This window comes from Macaca nemestrina, chromosome 3, assembly GCF_043159975.1.
Source record: "Macaca nemestrina isolate mMacNem1 chromosome 3, mMacNem.hap1, whole genome shotgun sequence".
NCBI lineage: Eukaryota > Metazoa > Chordata > Mammalia > Primates > Cercopithecidae > Macaca > Macaca nemestrina.
The window spans coordinates 11,105,441-11,117,328 of NC_092127.1; positions in this window are offsets into that span (position 1 = coordinate 11,105,441).

Sequence of the window (11,888 nt, forward strand, 5' to 3'; positions counted from 1 at the left end):
ATTTTCTTTTTTTTTTTTTGAGATGGAATCTCACTGTGACGCCCAGGCTGGACTGTAGTGCTGCGATCTTGTCTCACTGCAGCATCTGCCTCCCAGGTTCAAGCAATTCTCCTACCTCAGCCTCTTGAGTAGCTGGGACTACAGGTGCACATCACCACACCCGGCTGATTTTTGTATTTTTAGTAGAAACGGGGTTTCACCATGTTGACCACACTGGTCTTGCACTCCTGACCTCAGATGATCCACTCACCTTAGCCTCCCAAAGTGCTGGGTTTATAGACGTGAGCCACAGCACCCGGCCCATAATACTAATTTTAAAACAAACAAAAGACTTGTTTTCCTGTATTCCCCTTTTTGAATCCAAATGCTGACCAGCTTGTGCTGTCACAAGTATGGGAGCACTCAAATGGCAGTATTGACGAATTGTTGAAGGCTGAATGTGAGCTAGTATGAGTGATGAACTCTTGGGGAACCCATTCTTGAAGGAGTGACACCCATTTGTTATTGGCATTACCTCAAGTGGCCCCACCAGGTTTTCACAGTGAAGATTCAGGAAAGATCCCTTGCATATTTGTCAAGAAAAAGGGAAAATCAATTATTGTAAAACACATCCAGAACTTTCTCCATAATAAGAAGGCTACTCTCCAGAGAAAAATTTTCCAAAGCCTTATTGCAGATGGAGGAAGGGATTCTTCCCACTCAATCTCTTTCTAGTCTTTTTCTCCTGAAGTGTGATAAAAACATAGTCAATAGGGGTTAGAACTTCAAGGATATAGGTTGGGAATGCTACAGCCAAGAAAGGCAGTAGGGGGCAGAAGTGATACCACTGAAGAAGCACTTGTGATTCCCCTTCCAATGTACCTTATCACCATCCCAACAGGGATCCAGTACATTAAAAATAAAGTACATCTGAAGAGCTGTGTGATGCAGCCTCTATCTGAAGAGGTGATCTTCAGAAAGTTCAAAGACAACATAGAGTACCAAAAGAAAGACACTGGAAACATCTGAAGTGTCTGGCATCCAGCAAACATTAAACACAGTCCAACTCCTAGCCAGAGTAACATAAAACCTTACACTGAAGACCTACTTACTTTCATTCTTTTTATCTAATACATACTGTATGACTTCCAACAACAACAACAACAAAAGTACAAGCCATGCCAAGTGACAAAAAAGAAATGTAGTCTGAAGAGCCAAATTGTGCATTAGAGTCAGATTCAGATATGATGCAGACTTTGGAATTATCAGATGGGGATTTTAAATAACTATGATTAATATGTTAAGAGAACTAATGAAAAAAAATTAGGTAACATGAAAGCACATTTTAGTGCTGCAAGCAGAAAGATTGAAAGTAATAAAGAATTAATGGAATGCTAGAAATAAAAAACACTGTAATAGAAATGGAGAATGCCTATAACGAGATCATCAGTAGACTGGACATAGCTGAGGAAATAATTCATGAACCATAACCTAGGTCAATAGAAACATTCCAAACTGCAATTCAAACAGAACAACAACAACAACAACAACAAAAATGAAAGAAAAAAACTAACAGAACATGCAAGAACTGTGGCACAATTTCAAAATTAGCAACATATATATAATTTAGAGAAGAAGAAAAAGAGTATGGAACAGAAGAAATATGTGAAGCATTAATGGCCAGGTCATTTCAAAATTAATGACAGACAGTAAATCACAAATCTGGAAAGTTCAGAAATCATTAATCAGGATAAATAGAAAGGAAAACAGAAAAAGAAACAAAAATGAATCAAACAAAGCACAAAAGTATATAATATTCAAAATTCAGAAAACCAAATACCAAAGAAAATATTTTAAGGAAACCAGAGAAGACCTATAGTGGAACAGAAATAAGAACTATGGACGACTCATCAGAAACCATGCAAGCAAATAAGTAGAGTGGAATATTTAAAAGATTTATACAAGAAAAATAACCCAACCTAGAATTCCATATCTAGCAAAATTATCTACCAACAATGAAAGAGAAATAAAGTCTTTCTCTGTTAAACAAAAACTGAGAAAATTCATTGATAGCAAACCTTTCTTGAAAAAAATGTGAAAAGTTATTCAGGCATAAGAAAAACATATATCTGAGACTTGGATCTATACAAAGAAGAGAGAAGTATCAGGGAAGAAAAAAATGAAGGTAAAATGTAATCTTGTTTTATTCATAATCATATTTAATCTAAAGATAAAATAAAATAACAACATGTGAGCAAATATAACATGAAGATAAGTAAAATTAATAACAGTAATTTCACAAAGGGTGAGGAGAAGAATTGAAAATACTCAGGTATGAAGTATCTATACACGAAATGTAATAATAGTATTTCAATGTTGACTTAGGTTAGTTAAAAATACATATTTAAATATCGCATCGATATTAGAGTAAAAACAGTTGACAAGATCCTTTCAAAATACTGACAAATTGTAAATATAAGAAACATGCACAACTTAACAAAAGGTATCAACAAAAACACACAACAAACATTGTACTTAACATTGAAAGGTGGAATGCTTCCCCTGAGTTCAGGAGCGAGACAAAGATATCTGTTTTCAGTACTTTGATTTAATATTGAACTAGAAATTCTAGCCAGTGCAATTAGATAAGAAAAAATAAAAAGCTGAAATTGGAAATAAATAAATAAAATTATTTCCACTTGTCAATGACTTTTATATAGAAAATCTTAAATAATTAATAAATTCAGTAAATTAGTGTAATACAAAATCACTAAATAATAATCTATATTATTTCTGTACAGTAGTGATAAACATTTCCAAATGAAATTAAGTAAATAATTCCATTTACAATACAATCAAAAAGAATAAAATAATACAAATTTAACAAAATGAGTCACTTCTAAACTAAAAGTACAATATACTATTTGAAATATTTTTAAATGTCTAAATAAATAAATCCTATATTCATGAATAAGAAGATGATATCATTCAAGTAACAATGCTCTTACTTTGGTCTATAAGTTAAACACAATACTTATCAAAATTTCAGCTGTATTTTATTACAAATATCACTTATATAAAGATGCAAGAAAAACTGAGTAGCCAAAACAACCTTGAAACCAATGAACAAATTGCAGAGCTTTTTAATTACTACCAGATACAGTAATCAAGAGACAGTGGTACTGGCATAAGGATAGAACTGCAGATCAATGAAATCATATTAAGAATTTATGGTTCATTGATAGTCAAGAGTGACAAGACAATTTAATAAAGTAAAAGATGTCTTTATAATAAATTGTGCTGGGATAATAGGTTATCAACATGAAAAAGAACGAAGAAGGAGACTGACCTCTCATCACACTCAAAACTAACAAAATAGATTACAGACTCAATGTGAGAGTTGAACCTACAAAACTCCTTGAAAAAAATGAGGAAGTAAATCTTTATTAACTTGAGTTAGCTAAGGTATTCTTATATATAATATCAAAGCACAAGCAAAAAACAATATAAATAAGTTGGACTACATCCAAATTAATATTTTTGGTGTGGGCAGCAAACAATGTCATCAAGGAAGTGAAAAATTTTTCAAATGATTCAAAATCAGATTTAAGAATTCTTTATCATACATAAAGGAAAATTTTTTAAAATTGGTAACTTTATTATACATAAAGAAGATTAACAAAAATTGGTAACTATTAAATATACTGCTCATACTTTTAAGATTTTACTTATTAGAAATAATATTTTAGAATTAAAATAAATGTAAATGAAAGAATAACCAGTATATCTTTGTTTTCATGCAGTTACTTTTAAAGATCAGATTATTTAAATACTGTTTTTATAATGGTTATTAAGAAAATAATTGGTGTCTTTGAGAACATCCAAATCATTTTGATATTGGTAAGCAGGTCAAGAATCAGCAAACTTGGATAAAGTTACCAACTATGAAAAAAAAAAGATTAATAAAATTCACTGGGCAAAATGGTGAACACTAATATACTAAGTTCTACCTTATTAAATATATGCATATTTTGTAGTCTTTGTTTATGCATATAATTAAAGATTATTTTATTGGCAAACGACAGACATGAAAGTCAAATTATTAGCAAAAAAATTGTTCTTAACTGCTAAGTACAAAAATAGTTCACAAGATCAAAGAAATATCTCAGATTTGTACTAGTGCTTTTGTTTCTAGTTTTTGTTTGTTTTTGTTTTGCATATCTGTATATCACTTTTGCTTACCTTTACTTGGCTTTATTCTACCAAGTTCTTTCCCTAAATGGTTCAAAGTATAGTTTTAGATCAATGGAAAAAACAATAATTTAGCCTTCCAATGTTTGCACAGTAGTTCTGAAAAAGGAAAAACAACAACAACAACAACAACAAAACTGTGGATACTTTGTAATTTGCTTATCCCTTAGACCAGCTAATATTGCCAATAAAAGATGTATGGGGCATAGCTAGACCTGAGACAAGTCTATCTCAGTGTGTTGTATGAGTTTTCTTTAACTAGAATAAAGAAGATGGGAAAATTTATGTGCAGAGCTAAAAATAAGCTACCATAATTCACTCAAGTATGATTGAGAAAATAGTATATGTATCAAGAGAAACATTTCTCCATCTTATCAATAATCTATCTTGAAAAAATGTTGTCTATTTCTTCCTTTTCAAATTATGTTATTGATATGGTTTGCCTGTGTCCCCACCCAAATCTCATCTTGAATTGTAGCTTTCAAAATTCCCACCCATAGTAGGAGGGACATGGTGGGAGGTAATTGAATTATGGGGTGGGTCTTTCTTGTGCTGTTCTCATGAGAGTGAGTAAGTCTCATGAGATCTAATGGTTTTATAAAGGAGAGTTCCCCCACACAAGCTCTCTTCTCTTGTCTGCCCTGATAGGAGATGTGCCTTTCACCTGCTGCCATGATTGTAAGACCTCCCCAGTCATGTGGAATTGTGAGTCCATTAAGCCTCTTTCTTTTGTAAATTGCCCAGTTTGTGATATGTCTTTATCAGCAGTATAAAAATGGACTAATATGGTAAACTGTTATCAGTAGAGTGGGGCACTGCTGAAAATACCCAAAAATGTAGAAGCAACTTTGGAACTGGGTAACAGGCAGAGAGTGGAACCATTTGGAGGGCTCAGAAGAAGACAGAAAAATGTGGGAAAGTTTGGAACTCCCTAGAGACTTGTTGAATGGCTTTGACCAAAATTTTGATAATGATATGGACAATGAAATCCAGGCTGAGGTGGTCTCAGATAGAGATAAGAACTTGTTGGGAACTGGAGTAAAGGTGATTCTTGCTATGTTTTAGCAAAGATACTGGCAGCATTTTGTCCCTGCCCTAGATATTTGTGGAACTTTGAACTTGAGAGACATAATTTAGGGTAGCTGGTAGAAGAAATATCTAAGCAGCAAAGTATTGAAGATGTGACTTGGGTGCGGTTAAGGGCATTCAGTTTTGAAAGAGAAACAGAGCATAAAATTCAGAAATTTTGCAGCTTGACAATGTGATAAAGAAGAAAAACTCATTTTCTGAGTAGAAATTCAAGTCAGCTGCAGAAATCTGCATAAGTACCAAGGAACCAAATGTTAATCACCAAGACAATGGGGAAAATGTCTCCAGGGCATGTCAGAGATTTTTGCAGCAGCCCCTCCCATCATAGGCCCAGAGGCCTAGGAGGAAAACATGGTTTCATGAGCTGGGCCCAGGGTTCCTCTGTTGTGTGCAGTCTTGGGACTTGGTACCCTGTATCCTAGCTGTTCCAGCCATGACTAAAGGGGGCCAAGGTACAGCTCTGGCCATTGCTTCACAGGGTGCAAGCCCCAAGTCTTGGCAGCTTCCATGTGGTGTTGAGCCTGTGGGTGCCCAGAAGAATTGAGGTTTAGGGACCTCCACCTAGATTTCAGATGATATATGTAAACACCTAGATGTCCAGGCAGAAGTTTGCTGCAGGGGCAGGGCACTCATAGAGAACCTCTGCTAGGGCAGTGCAGAAGGAAAATGTGGGATGGGCACCCTCACACAGAGTCCCCCTGGGTCACTGTCTAATGGAGCTGTGAGAAGAGGGCCACTGTTGTCCAAACCCTAGAATGGTAGATGGACTGACAACTTGCACCTTGAGCCTGGAAAAGCTGCAGACACTCAATGCCAGCCTGTGAAAGTAGCCAGGAGGGAGGCTATACCCTGCAAATCCACAGAGGCAGAGCTACCCCAAACCATGAGAACCCACTTCTGCATCAGTGTGACTTAGATGTGAGACATAAAGTCAAAAGAGGTCATTTTGGAACTTTAAGATTTGACTGTCCTTCTGTATTTCAGACTTGCATGGGGCCTGTAGCCCCTTTGTTTGGGCCACTTTATTCCATTTGGAATGGCTGCATTTAATCAATGCCTGTACCCCCATTGTATCTAGGAAGTAGCTAAGTGTTTTTGATTTTACAGGCTCATAGGCAAAAGGGACTTGCCTGGTCTCAGATGGAACTTTGGACTGTGAACTTTTAAGTTAATGCTGAAATGAGTTAAGACTTTTGGTGACAGCATGATTGATTCTTAAATATGAGGACATGAGATTTAGGAGGGGCAAGGGGTGACCATGGTTTAGCTGTGTCCCTACCCAAATCTCATCTTGAATTGTAGCTCCCACAATGCCAGTATGTTATGGCAGGGACCTGGTGGCAGGTAACTGAATCATAGAGGCGGGTCTTTCCCATGCTGTTCTCATGATAGTGAATACGTCTCATGAAATCTGATGATTTTACAAAGGGGAGTTTCCTTGCACAAGTTCTCTTCTCTTGTCTGCCACCATGTGAGACATGCCTTTCACCTATCACCATGATTGTGAGGCCTCCTCAGACACATGGAATTGTGACTCCATTAAATCTTTTTCGTTTGTGAATTGCTCAGTCTTGGGTTTGTCTTCATCAGCAGCATGAAAACGGACTAATACAGTTACTGTAAACAATAAAAGTGTATTTTCCCTAAAGGATCACCAGCATTGAGTGCTATGTGATATTAAATTTATTTTCTGTTATGACATACCACATATAAACTACTGACTAACTAGTTAGATGATAGTGATTCTTTTGTTTCTTTAAATCAGTGGTTTTCAAAATTGTTTCTAACAAGTTACCAAGGGTACAAGAAGATGCTGATCTTGAGGTCTTACTATAAGAACTATTACTTTAAATCATCCCGGCAATCTATGAATCATATACATATATAAAGAAAAATCTCCATTCATTAATCTTATTTCAACCTATGAGCCTCATGGTTATGAGGAAATACGCATAAATTATTTATGAAGAACAAATAGTGATAAAATCTTATAAAAGACCACATAGTGTTCCTGAAAACTTGAGATTAGGTCAAGATGTGATAAGTAATGTAAAACCCAATTCATACTAGCCTTGACAAAAACTGGTTTTATTTATTTATATAATGAAAAAACCAAGGATAGTTCTGGATCCAGTTGAGACTAAATCGAATGACTCTAATGATGTCATCGAGGTCATGGTCTTTCTTGTTTTACATTTTTGCTCTGCAGAGTCTATCCCTGGGTTATGATAAGTGCCTTTCCCACCTGTAACCAACATTGATAACTCCTGGTACTCCTGAAGTGGTCCAAGAGTTGTGGAAGCCACAGTTCTTCATTCTTACACTATAGCATAAAAGGGAAAAGAACAGTTAATTTCTTTTTCCATTGGCTATAACACTAACTGCGTATACCCCATTGGCTCTGCTTGGGTAACACACATAAGTTTACTACATTAACATGCCAAGTATATGAAGGGAGCATGACTAGTGTAACTAAAGATTAAAAAGGAAAAGGAAAAGGTGTCTACCATGCTATTAATAGTTAACCAATATCAAATATATAATCTTGAAGATTACATTTATGTAATCCTCTAAATGAATGAATATGTTCTAACATATTGTTATACACGATGAGTAAAAAAGAAAAAAAAACTTATATGTTGGTAATTTCAATCTGCAAGTAGATTTTATTTTAATTAGTTATCATTAGTTAGTAGTTCTCAAATTTTAGTGAGTTTCATAAATCATTATGGAATTTTATAAAAACACAGATTGTTGGTGTCTACACCCAAAGATTCTTCTTCACCAAGTATATAGTGATTGCTCATTTACTCATTTTTAATAAGAACCACAGGCCAGTCTTCCACTCAGTCAATCCCTTTAACATACCATGTTAGAGTTTTGCAGGGATTTTTCTTTTTTTTTACTTAATTTTCATCTCCAAATTTAGAATTTTAAATGAAAAATTTGGGTAGAGTAACATATGGTATATGTGTTAGACTGTTTTCACTGCAAGAAAGAGAAAAGAAACTCAAATTCAAATAAGCAGCAACAACAAAAATAATGTGTAGACTTGAGGGAAGAAGATAAAATCGCCTCAGAAGGATGTATATCTTCTCAAGCTCTTCGTGGTTTCCACTGCTTCAGCCTCTTCACTCATGGCTACCAGATGGCTACAGTCTCAGGATTTCTAATACTACCCTACCAACATCTGTGAAAGGGAGAGAAATGTAGCATAGAAGTAGCTTCAACCAAAGTGTTTGGACACTTTGGTGTTTCCTTGGTTTTCACAAAGGATCCCTGAACTTAAAACATTTTCTAGAAGAAAAATATATACCTTGATTTGACAATCAGGGCTAAAAATGTTGTCAGTCTTCCCAAACCACACGGATTGGAATGAGAGAGACGTGATTTCACAAATGAAATGAGAAGGCTGTCCTTGGAAGAAGGGGGAAATGGGTATCGTGAACAAAGTCAACTTGATGGAGTGTCAAAAATAAACTTGGTGTACGTAGTTTTGGTTGATGCCATTAAAAATGACCACAACTGTGGCATGCGCCTGTAGTCCCAGCTACTCGGGAGGCTGAGGCAGGAGAATGGCGTGAACCCAGGAGGCGGAGCTTGCAGTGAGTAGAGATCACACCACTGCACTCCAGCCTGGGCAACAAGCGAGACTCCATCTCAAAAAAAAATAAAAATTAAAAAATAACCATAACTTCATGACTTAAGATAATACAGTTTATTATCTTACAGTTCTGTAGGTCAGAAGTCTGGTATGGTTCTCACTGACCTAAAATCAAGTTGTTGATAGAGTTGCATTCGTTTTTGAAGCCCTTAGAAACATGGGGCTCTGTTTCATTGCTCATTCAGGTGTTGGCAGAATTAATTTCCTTACTGCTATGGGACAGAGGTCCCCAATTCCTAGCTGGCTTTCAGCTATGGGCAGTTCCCAACTTTTAGAGGCTTCCTTCATTCCTTGGCTTATGGACCCTTTTCTTCATCTTCAAAGCGAACAACAGAGAGTGAAGTCTGTCTCACAGTTTGGGCTTCTACTGCATTTTCTTCTCTTTTCTTTCTCTCTAATGTTAGCCGGGAAAGATACTCTGCTTTTGAGAGTTCATATGATAAACTAGGAAATTTCCCCCATCTCATAACATCTACTTTAATCACATATTAAAGTCCCCTTTGCTTGGTAATGTAACATATTGACAAGGTTTTGAAATCAGAGTTCAGACATTTGGGGAGAAGATCATTATGCAATGTACCACACATTTAATGTTGTTATAAACTGAAAAATCTATGCTTTTTAAATCAATATTGTTTTTATTAACTTTATAAATGTAAATTTAAGGTTTGCTGTGAAATCAGAAACTGTGAAGATCTTACTCTACTTGCTGACACAGATATTCCAACAGTACTTCATGTATGTGTGTATGTATGATATATGTATGTGCATATATACACACACATATGTACATATATATACACACACATATATATTCCATACACAAACACATATAGATGATACACATATAGATATGGTGTGTGTGTGTAATTATAGAAGGTCAAAAAGTTGTTCAGAAAATGAAACAGACGTTTTATTCCTTACAGCACAAACTGCACCCTGAGCAGTGCCTTGCTGTGATGATGGTTGGATGTCACCTGTGCCTGCATTGGAGCCTACCACAGGTGCAGATCCTAAAATTAGGGGGTCAAATTTGGACCCTTCCTAGGAGAGGCTGGGCTTTATGGGGCTGCTGGCAGATCTTTTCATCCTTCCCTTCAACCAGACAGATGACTCAATACCCTTAAATATAGGTAAATCGCCTCTGGGGTAGAAGACATTGAAGTCCTGTGTTTATTACTATGCTATGAAGGCAAGTGTCTCCAGAGAGTGGAAACATAAGAGTTGATCTTTAACACCACGGTAAACCTCTGGGAAGTCTGTTTCTAAATTACTCCAATAGGATACACCAATTCTAGTTTTAAGCATATCTGGTGTTTAATCATGTCCTTTGCTCAGAAGGCCCAGATCATGCAAGAACACCAGACTCTGCAGAGGATTTGTCTCCCAACATTGATATGCTCATTTTAGTAATTCTCCATGTGAGTCAAAGTCTAATTATTAAGATCTTCAAATATAAGTAAAACATTAAGTGGAGGAAGTGCTTTATCTCTAATAAACATATATGTTTAAAGATGGACAGCTGTCTTCTTTGACCATCATAATTAGTAATTGAATATGTATGTTAAACAGTATATATCAGATTTTCTCTAGCTACATTCTGTGTAATAAAATTAAGAATGAATCACATTTTGTAGTTTTCACTACGTGGCAGTGAAAAGAAAGAAGAGTGGTGTAAGTTAACAATGACTTCAATCAAAGCTCAGAATATTTAAATTTTTCAGGAATATTTTTTACCTGAATAATTATTAAATTTTCTAATTTTAGTTAACTTTTCTGGAAAATTACTTAATAATATATAACGGAATTCCATTTTGGTGATTCAGTTATGAAGCACCAAGTAGAAAATACTTACTTTAAAAAGTGTATTTTCAAATACATGTATACCAAACATTATGTAAAAAATGTTTTAAAATATCCATGCCTATTTTTAGATAATGCCTCATCTCTCCTAAGATGTGAAATCAAAAATAAGTAATTTCTAATATTTGCAACCTAGAATGAAAATCTTTTCAACCCATTGTGAAGCGGTGTCTTATGTTTACTTTTGTATTGTCAAAAATGGAGCCTTGTCATATTGGATTTACTCTCAATATCTCAGTTATTTTGTCTCTATGATATTTAAGCTATTGCTTTGTCTCAGAATTTTATCATTCCCTGCAAAAAAGTTCCTATATTTTTATGAAGTCAATAAATATTGTATCTTTCATTTTAATTTAGCAGATTCAAATTTTTATTATTTTAGATGCATGGTTTTTGTTCCCTTTAAAAAGCAGATATTGTGGTTGCCACTGCAAAAAACTTTGACCAACTGAACAAAAGCTCCAGTAAAGTAACAGAAGAATCCATTGGTTTTTCACATTTAAATATACTCTTTATTCCACACACTGAAATGGCATCTCATTTTTCTGCGAGTCCCAGAACAGGCATATACAACTCCATCAAAGCACATGAATCAATAGACTAAACAAGTTACACTGTAGCAGTTTATACATCAAAAGCACTTGTCTATTTCTGTGAGCAATATCATCAAAATCAATACATCCCCCAACCTGCAGCTATTCCCCAAACTACTGCTTCATATTACATATTCAAACAGCTGTAAACAAATTAATAAATGGCTCTGGACTTTTGTTTTCTCTCCTCCTGAATTTTAATTGATTTATATTACTGGAAAATCCATGTAGGCTTGTTATCTTGGCTTTTTTCCTTTTCCTGGCATGAAGATGGATTCAGCGAATAAGAGCTTCAACCTCACACTTCAGTAACCACTTGTATAGTTTTGATGTTGAACTCAAAGAGAGTTCTTCTGTTCAACATTTAGTATGTAATTTTCTTCTGTCATTGGAACACAAAATGAAAGAGTTTTCCTATCCATCCCATAGTGATGAGTTCTATAACACCA